Below are 17,344 nucleotides of genomic sequence, written 5' to 3'. Positions count from 1 at the left end.
TTGAGTTCAGCAATCATTTTAATTGCTTTAATATGTTATGGACTTTTATGTTTTTTTTAAATAAGCTGTTCCTAATTGATTTTCTATAGAGACCTGCAATCCCTTAGAAGAATTTTCCAATATTGTAAATTAGAAATCTGTGAAACAAGTTTGTCTAGAAAGGTGTAATACAATTTCCATGTGACTGCTCTGTTCTGAAATTGAAATATATTGTGCTAAGAAATTATTACTGAAAGTCTCACTTTTTCAACTGCTTAGTATTTATGTCACTCAGAAATGTATTAGTTAAAGGAAGCCTGTTCTAAGAAAATGTGTAGGTTGTTATTGTTAACCTCTTTTATTAAAAAAATGGTATATATGTTTTTTAGCTGTAATGCTCATCCAAAGGCTTAAGTACTTTCTGAGTCGCTCACCAAGAAGAAGTTTTGAGATTAGAAATACAGATTTTAGGATGATGGAAATCCTCCATAGATTTTTCAGTATAGGTTAAGGAATATGAGCATAGGAATAAGAAATGTTGGAAGTGTTGATGTGAATTTTCTCTATTAAGAAAAAAAAGGAAATATTCAACAAAATTCATAGGGCAGATCATATTAATACATGCAAACTACATTTTTAAACCCACATGTAACTTACACTCTCCTGAACATCACTGATTTAATTTATTAATAAATATTAAAATCCTATGGTGGATTTGCCAGGATCGGACAATTTACAATTTTAGGATCCATATTGGATTGTCTTTCCATGTTTTATTAGCAAACCACTAAGCCACTAAACCACTAAGTGCCAAATAGGAAGGATTCCTTTAATATTCAACAAACTCTGATCTGTATGTAAACCCTATTGTTATCATTGCATTTGTGCCAAGGTGAACATGTACAATTATACATCTCTTGCATTGTAAATGCTCAATGCTAACATTAAGGACAATCTGTAATCTTTTCAACATCCCCTCAACAACTTACCAATGGGAATAAATAATTAAGGTAGTAGCAAGGTGTGACGAAAGCGCCTTCTCTTAGTCTTCACCCTGCGCAAGGTTCCAGGTCCAGGTTGCTGTATAAAGTACAAGCTATTCGTCAGAGTCACTGGGCTCCCTGAAGTGCTCAATCTGTCCTTGGCAACAAGATGTATCCGTGAGAGCTCCCGCTGAAAGGGTTATATGGCTTTTTTTATGCCAACCACAGGGGTGGGACTAATAGGGCAATCCAAGGCCAACAAGGTCACATGGTTTATGATGGTTTGTGGACACACCCAGGATGCTCCTATTGTAGCAAGACTTATAATTCCCCAGGTTCAGGTTTTATGAACTGCCAACCCCCAGAATATTAGTTAGCAGAAAATATGGAGTTCAAGGACACCAAACTAGGCATCGCCGGGACTTATAGTTCACAAGAACGGGCTAAATATTGTTCCCAGGCTTCCTGCTCTCAGAATGCTCACAGAAATGATCCGACTATGAATCGGCCAACTACAACTTTGTATGGAACTGTGTAGTGGAAATATGAAGATTCCTAGTAAATGTGTTCCTGAATACAGCTCCATCAGATGTCACTTCACTACCCTTATCTGCCAGATGCTAAGTTTTATGACACATGGCAACACAAAATTCCAACTTTTACAATACATGTTGTAAACTAGTGGGTCTGGAAGGATGTGTTGGTGGGTTGTCTGGTGACAAAGCTGATTACCTGGTATGAGAGAATTTATGATCTTGTGCCAAACTTTTAGACAAAGGCTCTAAAGTGGGACTCTAGCCTCCACTCCTTTACCTTTAAGGGGAAACCCACATTAGTGCTCTTCCCAATATCACACAATAGTTCACCTGTAAATGTGTAGTTTAAACTCTGCTCACTTTAAATATGTATTCAACAGCAGAGGTGGGATGATTGAATTTTACACTGATCTCAATGAATCCCTCCCGCCCCTCACCAATCTATTCTCACGGTAAAAAAATGCACCTTTATTGACTTCTACAGCAGCCCATATCTCTACCCAGGTACCGTGGGCATTATCTATTGGCTGTCTATCTACATGGTTTTCATAGGGTCCTAGAGCTATAACAAGGTGGGCAGCCTAGACTCCAGTAGCAGATTACTAGTCCTCAATTCCTGAAGTGGCCTGGACTTACATTAGAAATATGCTGATGAACAGGATATGCTCTTTATAAAGTGGGTCATGTTAGAGGGTATGCAGTGTTTCAGCTGATTGGGCATGTATTCAATTCTTGTACAAGACCACAATTTATCTAAAATGTGCTCTGCTTTTCTACCACCTTTCGCCAAACTCATCTGATATACTGAAAAGACATATAATAATTTTTCAGTAAAAAATTAAAAGACAATTGGTTATACTATCATAGACCATCAAATAAAAATGTTGTTTGTGCTGCATTAAATTTAATCGCCATCAGTGTAATATCTGTGGTTAGAATTATTGCCATAGAGAATTGGCAGTTTTGCAAACAGCAAGAGAATAGATGTAAAATGTAAGCATAACATGATAACAATAATTGTTTTACTATATTGTCAGCAATTGTTGTCCCTCTCCATTAATTCTTTTATCCTCATAGGAGATTGTGTGTCCATAAAGGATGTCTTACCAGTAGACTGAATAAATGCTACTAGCTCAGGTTTCACATTTTTCTCCAATGATCTCAGAGGCAATTATGTGTTATGCAACATAAACTATATTTTTTTACCCATTTCACAACTTCATAACTTGAAATTGACATGTACATATTTTGTTTATTTGGGCATACTAGAAATCATTATTTAATGGTTATATTCCCCCTTTTTTTGGCTCTATAACTGTTGATCATGCCAGTGCTTCTTCTTTCTGTACACTAGTCTGTCGGTCCTACAGTGTTGTTGGCCCTGGGTGCAGATTCCTGCAATATTACAGCCGTGTTGTCATCAGTCAATGCCCACAATCCTGTGAGTGCTTTCAGTCTGGCAGAATAGCTGATAATGTCACTTACTCACGGTTGCCCCAAGACTTGTACAAGGAGTGTGCAAAAGATGGTGCCTGGGAAGGGCTGGCAATGGACCAGGAGCTCACAGATAAAGCAGTATCTAAATTCCAACATAGACAAGTCCAGAATACAGAGCAGAGGTCATACACAGATAATCCGTCCACCACACCATGTACACAAGGGAAAAACACAAGCAGAGTCGGGGTTACAGGCAAAAGGTCGGTCAAGTCCGGGTAAACTCACAGGGTCAGAAACAGGCAATAGTGAGCAACAGTAAATCAGATGAGAACTTTCCAGCACAAATAGCCCAGCTAAATGCAGCTAAAGCCCAGCTAAGCTGGCATAGATCACTGGGAGCAGAGGGGCTATAAAGCCCCAGCAGCGAGTGGTAGCACAAGAACACTAATCTGTTCCTGTAATCATAATACTACACGGAGGTCTGAAGTGGCCAAGTATACCTAAAACTCACATTTTATTTTTTTTTATTTAGGAAATCTTCCTAATCCATAAAGTCAACGTAACATTCACATACCATAATACACAATCAATATGATTTATTCTTGCATTTACAGTCATGTTGCCCATTAAAAATACCAAAATGAAATATTAATACATATAAGAAAATGTCTTCTCCTTTTTCTGACAGATCACAGTAACTTTGCACTGTGGTTATGACTTTGAATAGAAGCTGCAGAACTGTAGGCTTTTCAAAGGCTATTGATGTATCATTTTAATGTTTCTGTGAAAAAGTCTAAAAACCTTCAGACTGTAAAATGACACATTTTACCTTTATGAAATCCAAGCATAATGCTTTCTTCTATTAAAAAAAAACTGTATTTCTCTGCCTATTACATGTTATAACTCACACAAAATTTCAGTGTTGTAAGATTTTTTCCTATTACAAAATCCTGTATAACATTTTTAGGGAATTACATTTTGATCTGTACACGGAGACCAGTAATTGAGATTTACTGCTTTCCTGCTCATTGGGGTTGATTTACTAAAGGAGTTTAGACTTTTCACTTAGAGTGAATTATTGTTCTGTAGGGGATAGTTCATTTAGCATATTATTATTATTATTATACATTAATTAGCTTAGTGAATGAGGTTCACATCCAAATATCATGTTTCCTTGCACGTGATTGGATATTCTTTGCAAAATGAATTTAACTAAGTTCACTAAGCCAAGTGAATTCTCTCTTGTTGTAACTAATGTTGCTAAATGAACACGCTAGACCCCAGCTGAACACATCAAGTAGGGAAGATGAAGTCATCATATAAATGCAGGCTTTCTGATACAGGTACACTGGCATTGCAGTGAAAAATAAGATGATTTGTGCTGTATTAGCCATTGAAAACTATAATGAAGAAAGTTTGGTATAGTTGCTGTGGAAGGATAGTTTGATAAATGCACACAGTTACTAATAAATGTTAAATCAACTATATTAATAACAAACAACAATCTGCAAAGGACAATAGGTTATTGTAATGTTGTTATTTTTCATAAGTCTCTGATGCATTAGTTAAATGTTAATACGTTCTCTGCACTGTCCTTTCTCCAATTAAATTCCATGTAGAATCAAAAATTCAAAATATGTTTCAGAACAGACATATCTAGGTCATATCCAATCCCTTCTAGCAATTGTAATGTCATCAACTCTCTTGAGGTTGAAAGTATAATTTGCAATTAAATTTTTGCATTCAAATATTTAGTATAATTTGTCTGATTCTGCAGTCTAACGCTCTGGCAATTCAAAAACAGAATATCAAATGCTAATTGTTAAATGCTACTGTAAGCATGTATGTGATAACAACACAAGAAAATATCAAAATTGATCTATGTTCTAACCTTACTACAATGAATGCAGCAACATTTTTGTTTGAATTATTATGTACATAATTCTTCCACCCATCCCCTGCAAATATGATATTGGTACTTACCTACCTGATAATATGAACAATGGGAACAGCAGTTTTCCCTCTTCAGTCAGCTCTACTTGCCCATTTTGCAGTTTGTTCACATTTGTATACATAAATTGTTTCTCAAACCCTCACTATTTACCCACCAATCCATATTCCTCCTCTTAGATTGTAAGCTCTTCTGGACAGGGTCCTCTTCTCATCCTGTGTCATTGTCTGTATCTTTCTGTCATTTGCTACCCCTACCTAATGTACAGTGTTGTGTAATATGTTGGCGCTATATAAATATTATTATTAATAATAATAGAAATAATAATAATAATACCTGGTTGACATAACATGTGGCTTCTTTCCCAATTTTGCCTAATTCAGAAAAATTATCTTTTGTCTCTTTACGTAACCCCAGTATTGATCAGGTTTTCTAAAATAATTTTTTAATAAATCACTAAAGTGACATGGCTATGGACTTTGTACAGCTCTGCGTAATATGTTGGAGCTATATAAATACTGTGTAATAATAATATTATAGTCTACTGTTACACTAATAACTTGAAAACTGCTATTGATGATGCACGGATACAAAATGCACGGATATGCATGGATACAAAACAAATAATTGTTACACAACAAAAATCAAAATGCAACCAGCACCTAACACTGGAAAATAGGAATGACTGAGGACCAGTAAGGAAACCAAGACGCGTAGTTTGCACTGGTATAAATATTGAGAATGTTTTGTTTAGTATATTGTATTAATTATTAGTTAGTATAATAAATATTTAAGTTTTACTTGTGTATTTGAACAACAGCCAATGTTGATTCTTTAGCCTAACACTGGACATTAAATTGAATAGTTAAAATGCTTTATGATCCAAAAATCCTTTTTTTTATGCAACATAATTTCTAGAACCACAAAAAACATGTTTTCCTCAGAGAAATGCTTCCCTTTTACCTGTTAGTATAAGATCAAACACATTTTTACCATTTCTGAAGTTGTATAAAAAGAGAGAATTCTGTAATTGCATAACGGTAAGATAGGAAAAGTACCAAACAATGTGGAAGAGCGCTTTAGAAGTGAATAATACATGGCTCATCTAAATTAAATTACACACTGCAGTCTTTGTGGACTTTGTAATTAATGTAATTTGGATTCATACAATAAATGTTTTATCTAGGTAGTTTCATATTTTTGTGCTGCTGGGCTAATCATAAATGCCTTAAATCACACTCATTCATTTTTTTCTGCTCACATTAAAGTGCTTTTCCCAGAGAAAAATGTAATGATAAATAATTTAAGATTTATTGCCTGATTTAACCAGCAGATCACTAAATTCTGTAATGTAGAATATTAACCCTTTATTACACAGGTCAACAAAAAATAAGTTTTGATAATCATCAGAAACCACAGCAAACTTACTAAATCAGTTTTTCAAGCAGAGTTCACATCACCTCAACACGTTACAGTTCCTGTTATGAGTACTATAACTAATATAGTTAACTTTGTACGTGTATGTATGTATTTTGTACTAAAACGTAAGCTCCATTGGAGTGAATGTTTATACATCTTCAGTGTGAAGTAAAAAAAGGTGCACTGTGGTATCGATCTACTGAACATTGTTAGTCAGGTACCATTGTTTCTTCAGAAATGCTTAGAGTATGATTTTCTTGTGTACTCTTTGTCTGGATTGTGGCGGTACAGAATCCAGCAGTAATCAGCCATCATACGTTCATTCCAGAAACCTTGGTAGTGGTGCTCCATTATCTGAATGTCCTGGTGAAAACGTTCTCCTTGTTCGTCACTCACCATTAGTGTTGGTCGAATAGTTCACTATTCGATTCGGCAGCTATTCGCTCGAATATAGCAAAAAAATTCGGGTGGTCGAATGTCAAACCCGAACACCATTGAAGTCAACGGGAGGAAAAATTCGGGTTTTTTTCAGCACTGTGTAGAGCAGCTACAGCCTCCAAACAGATGTAAAAAGATACATTATAAATGGATACATAAAAAGATACATTGTAAAAGGATACATAAAGATACATTGTAAAAAGGATACATAAAAAGATACATTATAAAAAGATTAATAACACTATTACATACCCCTGTACTTCACATGAAGATTAAAGTGCACCTGTCACATCAATTTTAGGCTAAAGCTAGGTACACACTTCCAATAATTATTGTTAGAAAATGAACGTTTACGACCGATCAACGATTATGCATGATTATACTTGAACAATCATATTCTGCACAATTCCGTACATGCTGTAACAATATGATCATTCATATATAATCCACCAACAGCGTCCACACGCTAGATACAATCGTTTGAACGATGCAGGGAGGGACATGTAAAGGAGAAAGTGTACCACAGAAACATGCACAATCACTGAACGTCACGATACTGTACACACGATAGATAGTGAAAGATCGTCGGCCAATCAGATCAACCGTGGCGGTCGTTCATTTCCAACGACAATCCTTGTTCGTCGGCGTCCTTGGTCACTTTTTTTTGGCCAATCGGTTGTTCATCGGTCGTTTCTAACAATAATTATTGGACGTGTGTATGCANCTTTAGTCCACACGGACTGCATTCCTATGGGCTAATCTACACCAGGACATTTCCTTCAGGCACGTTTTTAGCGTTATCTTAAACCTTGCTTGCAACATTTAAAAATTAAAACGCTGGATAAACGCGGGAAAACACTTCTATTGAACTCAATGGAGGCTTTTTCAAGCGTTTAAGCTTTTATGAAAGCTTTCATTGAAAACAATGGGGGCTTTTATAAACATTTTTAGCAGGACTTTGGAATCTGGAAGCCCTCTTTAAAAAGGAGACTCCCAGATCTCCACCGCCCCACCCTGGGGAATGAGTACAGGGGTACATAAATCCCCTTACTCATTCCCTGAAAGGGTTAAAATTTAAGTAAAAAATAGAACAAGGCATTAATTTAAAATTATTTTATTAATATGTGTGTTTGTGTAATTTAACTTTTTTTTTTTACAGGTTATACCAATACCAGGAAGATTTCTAGGGTTGCAATGAACCTGGAAATCCTCCTGACAGTGAGGGATTGCAGGGCACTAGGGGTTAAATGAGGACAAGCCTCTCCATTCACCCCTAGTGCTCTGGCTGAGGTTTTATATTTCTCAGCCATTCAGCACTAGAGATGAATGGGGAGACTTGTGCGCATTCATTCCTAGTGCTCTGTGATTGGCTGAGAAATAGGAAATCCTGATGACAGCTCAAGCATTATCAGGATTTCCCTTCCCTCAGCCAATCAGGGAGCAGGGCAATCAGCAGAACTTTACTATGCTGACAGCTCTGCTCCCTTGATCGCTCCACGAGGAGGGGGAATTCACTTCAGAGGACCTTCCTAGTGGGGGCAAAGCCATTAGGGCGGGGCTCAGAGTAAGGCCTAGTGTGCTCCCACCCACCCCTGAAATGGCCTAGTGGCCATAAAAGTTTGCCGACCCGTTTTAAAGGAACCAATGAAGATACACCATTCAGATGGAACATGCTCTTGTGACAAACATTTAATTCATGACAGTAGCACAGTGAGCCATCACTAGTGAAGAACATTATCAAGTTACCATTTTGTTTTCTGTAGAGAGTTACAGTTACACCCTTTGCAAGCAAGTGCTTCTGATTAAGCCATGAGGCAAGAAGTTCTGCTTTGTATTTGGAGCAATTTAGATCACGAACAAGATCATTCAGCTCTGCTTGTGTAAAGGTCTCCAGCTCTGAATCTTCATCAGCCAAGTAGTCAGGATCAGATGATTCAGGGTTGTAAATGGCTGCAACTTCAGCGCATTCCTTATCACCTTTTACAGAAGCAAGTCCATCATGTGGCGGTACTGGAACTGGCAATGAATCCTCACAGGAAACAGGCCTATTTGCAGAATGGAGGCTGGGATATACAATTTTGTGCTTAGTTTTACCTGAGAATCCAATTTTGTTGACATGGCAAAAATAGCAGTTGACAAGATGGTCTCGCGGTTCTCTCCACACCATCGGGATTGCAGATAGCATTGCTGCTTTATGCCAATTTAGCCAGTCACCCAGTCCGTTGGAAAAACTGGTACAGATTACCAGTTTTTCCATTACCATGTGGAGCCCAAGATTTATCCTGGTCACCTAGTGGACAGCCGAAATATAATTTGTATATCTTTTTAAGTTCTGTGGTAATTTGGCGACGTTATACTTTTGTCGTGAATTAACCACACATGTAACAGAAACTGTCTGGATCATTAAGGCAATTTCTAGGCATGATGACAAATGAAATCAATCGCAGTTAGTGCAGTCTCTAACCCTAAAAAAAAAAGCTGTCAATAAATGTTGTTATATATAAAGGCTATTTATAACAAATTTCACACATTACATAATTAGCTGCATCACAAAAACTAGACGTGCTAGAGAAAAACTGAAGTACAAAAAAAAATACTATAAAGCCCACATAAAATTATATCAGATGAAAATGACATGTTGACCTTTGTTATTATTCTGTTTTTTTTATAGGTGTTCTACTAAATTTATTATTATTCATCATTCATCATTAATCATTATTCCTTTTATTACTATTACTAATAATACCATTCAAGACAACAATTTTTATTTTTGCAATAAATTGGCAGTCAGGTTCTTTTGAGATTTTGTCAAGGGTTTTACAGGACCTCACTCTCTGTTGTGAATATGTTTGTGTTGTTTGTGAATATGAACTTACAAATTACTTTACAAAGTAAAAATACCTTGTAATACTATAAGGCCCTGGTCAGCAGCAGTCCTCACCAGACCCCCGATCTAACACCGTAGTGTTCACCTAAAGCAAGCCCCCTCTCAGTCTCGGGAGACTGGTTACGTGTCCCAGCACTCGATTACCCCAGGACTTTGAATGGGCTAGCAGCAAGCCAGGAGCCCACTGATAAAGCAGTACCAAGATTCCAACAGAGCAAAGTCTAGAATACAGACTTTGCTCTGTTGAAAAAGACACAGGCAGAGTCGGGGTCACAGGAAAAGGTCGGTCCAAGCTGAGTTCAAGCGGGTTGTCAGGAACATTTAAATTTGTAAATTTGTGTAAATGTAAATGTGTAAATTTCCTCGAACTTCCAATGGTTCTGTGAAATTTCGTCAAATCGATTTTGTGAAACCATCAAAAGAGGAAATTAAAACAGGAGGATTCCCAGAGCTGCATTCAGCCCTGGGAATCCTCCTGATTGCGATCCCCGGGGCACTAGAGGTTAATTAACCGTGAAAATCACATCAGGCTGAATGGCTAAAGGGAAGCAGGGGCTGCAGCTATCTTATCCTGGCTGCTGCAAATTACATTGCTGGACAGAATAAACAGTGTTTCATACTGCAATGGCGCACAGCACAAAGTCCACAGACAGATGAGCATTTCTTAACAAATACATTGTGATATCAATAGGATCCTGCACACACAGACAAATGTTCATAAGAGTGATTATAATTCCACATATATGTTAACAATTTATATGCATATTACATAGTATTTAAAGGTTAGGTTCTTCTTTTGACAAGTGCCCTGTGTACAGAAACATCAAAACTCTCTATTTGTTGTTAGTGCAATGGTTAGTTATAACAGGTAATAATAAAATTAGGATATCTACAGCTCTGCAGAGAGAATGCTAAAGCTAAAGTACAAAATGCTCGTTCTTCCAACGAGGATTGCCAACTTTGGGTAACTGGTTGATCCAGCAAACATGCTGGAACACCAAGTTTCACTGATGAATGTGAACTCTCTCCAGCCTGGAAAGCTTTAATAAATCAGGCCCTATAGGCCTTCCCATATTAAAGGTCAGCAACAATTTATTTTCTAAGATCGCTGAGATGTTTGATGATTTTCCTTCTTGGCGTTGTGTTAACACACACCTGAATGCTCTAAACCAGCAGACTGCCTAATGATCACTTTAATTAATGTATTTGACTAGCAGGACATGACTGCTACCTCCTAAATTCAATGGACGTGATAAGGGTATACACAATTTTTCAAACATTGCTTATGAATTTTGAAAAGTGGTTGCTAAACAAAAAATAAATTATGTGTTGTTGTAGTTTTTCTTAATTTGTATATACCTAATTTTAGGACCTGATTTTTTTTTTAATTAAATCCTGATATGCAAAAGCTTAGAATTGAAAGAGGGTGTACTTTCTTTTTCCCATGACTATATATACATATATTGCATTATACACAAGTTTTACACAAAAAAATTACCTATAGTCCTATAGTTAATTTGTTTGAGGTTAACTTATCACAATTATTGATTTAGTTAATGTACAGTGATGAGCCTTGATATTGATTGATGAAAAGTATAAAATCAAGCTATACTGTACCTCACTTTCTTAGAAACTCATAACGTGGTTAGGGTTGGTTAGGGATGATTAGGGATGACGATGTTCATTTTACCTTGGGTTTGAGTTGAATCGTTTGGGGTTTAAGGTTCCTCAGACTCAGCAGTCTGAAGCCAAGGTTAAAATGGCCAAGCATAGCACAGGTCAGTAAAATCCTCTAGGTTTCCCTGTGCTATTACCAAATCCCATGTGATCTGTCACTTAGTGATGGAAATAGTGATGGATTAATATCAGTGGATTGATGGGTTGCCATTTTTGAAGATGGATTTACATTGCTGGACAACATGATTAACAATGGTCAAATAACATATGTCGAAAAAAGTATATATATTTCCTAGGTCTATAAATATGTGTGATGTTTACATCAACAAGAAACTTATTCACACCACGTGAGTACTGTAGATATTTATTGTTATCCTCTCTGGGAACAAGGGGGTATTACATCTTGGAGTGGATTTAATAAAGTGGACCCCCACATAATTGTTTTCCTTTTATTAAATCATTTGAACACTGGGAAAAATGGACCCCCTTAACCAGACCCCTATCCAGGCATGTAGATTAAGTTGCCAGAAAAAGGGGGTCCCATGCCATTGGTGGTCCTAATATTAAGGGACAGGACCTTGTTCCCACATCCTGTCAACCAGAAAGCACATGGTGGGGCCTATCATAGAATCACCCTCCTTTAAAACTTCCTAGGTTATATTAAATTCATAATTAAAAAAGAATCCAAAGTCTGAAGATATGAAGTCTCCTAGCTGTCTTTTTTTAATATGTGTATTTTCACATGGTGAATGAGTAAAATAATATATATTTACATGAAATTATGATGTGTTTTGTGCTTAGGTTGACAAAGAGTAAAAAAAACTATGAAATCTGAGTTAAATGTGCATGGATGAAACAAATTTCTACAACACATAACTAAATCAAAAAGTACTGTAGGCCGTCTAAAGTCAGCCTTGAAAGAGGTGTATTAACAAAAGAGGCACATAAATATCAGCCCACACATATCATTTAAATTACAATTTTATGTTATGTATACATTTTGCAGCTTAAGGTTTTACTTCTTTAAAAATGGAAATAGAAATGTTAAAGCAACCATGTCAGGTTGTAAAAAAATGCATGAGTTAAAACTGCTCCCAAAGAATAGGCAGGATTTTCACTTCTCGGGCAGTCTGTGATCTCTGCCTCCCCCCATGCCAGTGCTAAAACTTTAACCTTCAACTTAATGTCTTCAGCAGTTTTATAACTTCCAATTGGATGCACGACCTCCCTACCACACATTGCTGAAATCCTTGGAGTGTGTGGGAAACATATGCATCCAACACTCTCAGTTTTAAATGCTAAAGAGATTGACCGATGCTGTTGCACTAGAATAGAGAACAGGTAGAAAACATTGCCCATCGGGGGCCCCATCAGATCTTGTACTGATCAGACTATGTGCCACTGGGAAAAGTTTTGCAATTTTTTATTGGACTCATTTTTTACATCACAAAAACCTGGCATTTTAACAGGGGTGTGTTCACTTTTTATATCCACTCTAAACATTACCTTACATATATAAACATTTCAACATTTGATGTTAAAATAATAGTCTATACTGTTTATAGTCAGTGCAATTTCTTTCTACTTCATCCTTCTCAGTGTCTAGTAGTTTGTGCAAACTAGGCAAATTTATTATCAAGAAGCAGGCAGTATGACCTAAAGCTGGGTACACACGTGCAATAATTATTATTGGAGATGAACGACTAAAGAGCGTCCGATAATCATTACCAAAACAAGTGCACAACGACGCCAATGAACCAGGATTGTCGCTGGAATGAACGACCGTCCCGACGGATCTAAATGGGCGACGATCGTTCGCTATCTATTGTGTGTACGGTCGATCAGTGATCGTGGATGGTTCTGCAGTACACCTTCTCCTTTACATGTCACTTCCTGCATCGTTCAAATGATCGTATCTAGCAATGTGTTTACAATATTGGTGGATTTTATTTGATCGATTGTATCATTACAGCATGTACAGAATTGTGCACAATATGACCCTTCAAATAAATTCGTTAACTGTTTGTTTTCTAACGACAATTATTGCACCTGTGTACCTAGCCTAAGAGGCAGCAATGTTTATTCAATCATTATTTAGTAATGGTTTATAGAATAAATGTGTAGTATTTGCAATAATTGTATTATTAAATGGAATGCACTCAGAGGACCGCTTTGCTGATTACAGATATGATAGTGATGATGTGTTTGGTTTAATAGTGACAAGTGTTTGGCTCTCTGCATGATTCCTTTTTTGAGAACTGTTAACTGTTTAATGAATATTTGTATGATATTAGCAATATTTAAATCATCCAGTGGAAAAATATATAATAATATATATGTATATATATTTACCATTTTCACTTAATACTGAACAAAATCTGAGCACACCAGATAAAAAGGGTTGTAAAACTTTGCTGTTTTTACACTTTATGACCAAGCACATAATACATACTGGACCCTAATATTTTGTGACAAAAAGTCAGAGCCTGCCAGAGAAAGATATCATTAATGGCTTCAGGCAATGATTTTGACTTTTTAAATTAACTTCAGCTTGAAAAAGCCCCTTTTTCTTTTTTTATTTCTGCAAGTTGCAAAAATGAAAAAGAAAAATGTCCCGTCAGGAAAACTAATAAAACAGCAAAAATTCCAGCAGCTGTGCTTTATGATAAAATTGTTTATCAGCTTACTGAATTAAGTATTTAGGAATACTTGGATAATTTATTTGCCTTTGGTTTGTAACATATCAAACATGAACACAAACATAAGTCTGTTAGGAAATCTGTAGTTTACCTAACTGAGCTACATGTATGCTGTATGAAGGATAACTATAAAAGAATACATTTTCTGGCTTTAAAAGGTTTATTTTATATTACATATCACAGTTGTTGAAAAGTATAAGAGATGATGGTGCAGTTGGCTTTAGATCTGTAGGTTACAAAACTTAAATCCAAATGTGTTTGAAATAAATTACCCACTTGCTCTGGCTGCTGTAGACATAGTGTACCTATAACAATCCTGGTCCTGCAAAAAAAAGTATTTTCTTCCATATGTGTTCTTTGAAAAGGTTTTTTTTTAAAAAAAAGCTATGCAAAAAAAGAAAGAATGCAGGCTTTTAAAGACCCATTCCAGACAATTAATATATATATTTTTAATTTTTTTTTTTAAAGTAATATAGAACTTGTTTTTACTGTTTTATAAGAGAAATCTTGTAAAGTTTTGCATCTAAGTTGAATAATGTGTTTTTTTGTGTCCTGAATTCCTCATAAAAAGAAGACTGTGGCACTCCTGTATCCACATCCTTACAATAAATATCAACTGTGTGCCATCTAAGGCACTGCTGTCCCTTACTGCTGGTCAGATAAATAACTTGGAAATATCATTACTGTGCTGCACATTGTTCTCATTCACATTGCTGCAGAGAAAGTTACAGCGCTAGGTCTTCCTACTTCTACTTCATTTATTCGGTTCATCTGAACCCTCTTTGTATCCCCACCAGTCATCAAAAGAAAATTCTGACAAAAGAAAGCAAATGTTCCCATTCTACTATGACCACCTGCACACAAAGACAAACTTTGGAAAACAGTAAGTAATGGACAATTGATTTCAGATGCAGGAAGATCACAGCCTTGACAGTTTTGGTCAGTTTAGTATTATTTTACTAGAATAAAACATTAGTTTGCTTTCTGTGTCACTGTTTCCCCCTCCCCATTTTGTCTGATACCTGTCAAACAGCCATGAGGTGGGAAGGTTTTCACCTACTGCATGTACTGTCAGATAGGGGAAGGTGTGCAATAATTCCTCAAATGGGGAACCAGACAATACAAACGTTGAGCTAGAGTGTGCTTTGTGCAAAGAATTTCTGCTACATGTAATTTACACAAAAAAATATATGCATTATCCAGGTGCTCAGTAACCTACTCAGCAGCTTCCAGTATCCCCAGATTCTCTTTAGCTTTGCAATTTCCACCTGAAATGCACCTTTTTTAGCATCCCCAGCACATATACGGAGGCTGTGTACAGCTGAAGGGGATTTTAGAGTATGTTCTGAAGCCAAGGAACAGATTAGTTCCTGGCTACAATATTGCCCTGCCAATGGCTGCTAGGCATTTTTAGTGGCTCTGCTCCCATTCACCAGTGCCTGTTTTAGTGTTAATCTTGGTTTACCAGCTGCTGGTGGAATTACCTGGGGCTGACTCTGTTTCCTGACCCTATCACTGTTTGCTGCCTGAGCTGATCCTTGCCCATAACCCTGACTCTACTTTGCCTGTACCTTGTCTGGTGGGCTGTCTACCTGTGTATGACCTTTGGTTCTGTTTCCTGGACTTGCCTCTGCTGGACTTTCCTGCACAACCTGTGGATCACCTGGTTGTTGACCCTGAACTGTCTTGACTTCTCATTGTGTTCTGTTCCTGTAGACTTCTGGTCCTCTGTCAGTCCTTTTCCAGGTACCATCTTTTGTGCATAGTAGTCCTGGGGCAACTGTGTGCTAGGACCATGCAACTAGCAACATCCAAGGCTGAGCAGGGGCTTTAGCTGAAGGGGGCTGGACTGGGGCCTTATAGGTATTCTATTAGATTGAAATCTGGGGAATGTGGAGGTTACTTGGGTACAGCGAACTCATTGTCAAGTTTAAGAAACCAGTTTGAGATGATCTGAGCTTTGTGACGTGGCATTATCCTGTTGAAAGAAGCCATCAAAAGAGGAGTACACTACTATCATACTGGGATGGATATAGTCAGCAACAATACTATGGCTGTCACATTTAAACAATGATCAGTTGGCACTAAGGGGTTCAAAGTGTGCCAATATAGTATGCCCCACACCGTTGTACCACCAGCAGCCTGAACTGCTGATAGAAGGCACAATGGATCCATGCTTTGATGTTCTTGACTCCGAAGTGTCCAAATCGGTTTTCACAGGCTTAATGATGAACAGTATTTGGTTTCACCAGTCTGGATTGCCTGTGCCATTTGCAAATTAAAATGTATTGACAACTTTTTATGTGTTATTTTTTTTAAGGGTTGGGAATCCTTGGTTTTGAACAACATATACACTATTAATAAGTGAGGCAGTATGTCTTTCACATTTATTTTCAAACATATACAACTACTATAACCTCTGTTTCTAACAAAGTAGTTAAAACAATTGAAGTTTTTTTCCTTTTGCTGACTAGTTAGTAAATGTGCCGGGAAATACTTAAAAATGCATTTTCTTTTGTCTAGACATTTAGCTGTGTTGCAAAATGCATGAGCTGGAGTACATTGTGTTTTGTGCAAAATTCAACTCAGTACAGAAAGTATTTTTAAACTGTCATTCAGCTAGGTTTTATTGCTGTAACTTATCTGTTAAGGTCTCTGAAACTACTGAACAAATAATGAAAAACTGATTTATTCAGGTATAGCAGCTCATTATTGCAAATAGCTGGTCAGTCAGCCTACAATTTGATATAAAATTAGTGTAGACATAATAAAGACATTCAGATATAATTTGCCCGTAATTAGAACAGAAAGATGGATGTTCTTAGGAACAGATAGACTAGAGATTTATTATTGAGGTCTGATATGGTGGTTCCAGCAGCTCACAAACTGTGACCCCTCTTATTTATACAAATATAAATTTCTAAATTTTACCTCAAATAGAAGAAAAACAAAAGCATGCACCAAACAAGCTATGAAAAAAAACTGTCAGTTATTTAGTCTCAGCTTTACGGGTGGGCATTTCCTAGGGTAGTCTGTTTGCAAATGCAGTCCACCCAGGAATGCCTTTGTACTATTACAGTGCGTGAGAAGCCATGATGTAACTTGAGGATTTGTGTCCTTGGTAAAGTTTATTATTCTGCTATTATGGTGCTCATTTCACACAGAAGGCAAGTAAATTTACACTCAATGGAGTCCCAAAACAGTTCAATGTTTCACAGCATTACAGGGTTGTACCCCTTGTGCAATACAAACAATTTAAGGTTTGTGATTTATTGAGTTGTCATCAGAAGCAGAGGAGAGCTAATGAAAAAGGTTAGTGAAAAAACTGTTTAAGACAT

The sequence above is a fragment of the Pyxicephalus adspersus genome, chromosome 4, assembly GCF_032062135.1.
Source record: "Pyxicephalus adspersus chromosome 4, UCB_Pads_2.0, whole genome shotgun sequence".
In the NCBI taxonomy this organism is placed as follows: domain Eukaryota; kingdom Metazoa; phylum Chordata; class Amphibia; order Anura; family Pyxicephalidae; genus Pyxicephalus; species Pyxicephalus adspersus.
Note: the sequence above shows the minus strand (reverse complement) of the source record.